The sequence below is a fragment of the Propithecus coquereli genome, unplaced genomic scaffold, assembly GCF_000956105.1.
Source record: "Propithecus coquereli isolate 6110/MARCELLA unplaced genomic scaffold, Pcoq_1.0 Scaffold1, whole genome shotgun sequence".
In the NCBI taxonomy this organism is placed as follows: domain Eukaryota; kingdom Metazoa; phylum Chordata; class Mammalia; order Primates; family Indriidae; genus Propithecus; species Propithecus coquereli.
This window is the reverse complement of record NW_012133857.1, coordinates 669,665-670,809: the sequence shown is the minus strand read 5'-3', so window position 1 is coordinate 670,809 and position 1,145 is coordinate 669,665.

Genomic DNA, 1,145 nt, shown 5'->3' with positions numbered 1-1,145 from the left:
TTTCACCTCATCTGTGCCAACATCTATTATTTTTTGACATCTTAATAATGGCCATTCTGACTGGTGTAAGGAGGTATCTTATTGGGGTTTTAATTCGTATTTCCTTTATAATTGGTGACGTTGAGCATTTCTTCACAGGTTGGTCATTTGTCTATCTCCTTTATTTATGGGTTCTCTACTCTGTTCCATTGATCTGTATGTCTACTTTTATACCAGTACTATGCTGTTTTCATTGCTATAGCCTTGTCGTATAATTCAAAGTTGGGTAATCTGATGCATCCAGATCTGTTCTTTTTGTTTAGGATGGATGTGGTTATTCAGGCTTTTTTGATTCCATATGTATTTTGGGATTGTTTTTTCTACTTTTGTGACAAATGACATTGGTATTTTGATGGGGATTGCACTGAATCTGTAAATCACTTTGGAAAGTATGGACATTTTAACATTAATGATTCTTCCAATCCATGAGCATGGGATATTTTTCCATTTGATTGTGTCATTTACAATTTTTTTCATCAGTGTTTTATACGTCTCCTTGAAGAGCTCTTTCACCTCATTGGTTAAGTATATTGCTAAATATTTTAATTTTTTTGCAGCTATTGTAAATGGTATAGAGTTTGTGATTTGACTCTCAGCTTGGCTGTTATTAGTGTGTAGAATCATATTGTCTCAAGATCATATTGTCTGCAAATAGGGATAGTTTGACCTCCTCTTTTCTGATTTGGATGTCCTTTATGTCTTTCTCTTTCCTGATTACTCAGGCTAGGACTTCCAGTAAGTACTATATTAAATAGAAGTGATGAAAGTGGGCATCTTTCTCGTTCTAGTTTTTAGGGGGAATGTTTTCAACTTTACTCCATTGAGTATGATGTTGGCTATGGGTTTGTCATATATGACTTTTATTATTTTGAGATATGTCCTTTCTAGGCCTCATTTACTAAGGTTTTTTATCATGGAAGGGTGCTAGATTTTATCAAATGCTTTTTTTGTATCTATTAAGATAATCATATGGTTTTTGTTTTTAATTTTGTTTATGCATTGGATCACAGTTATTGATATGTGCATGTTGAACCATCCTTGCATCCCTGGGATGAAACCCACTTGATCATGATATACTAATAATATTTTTTTTGATGTGCTGTTAG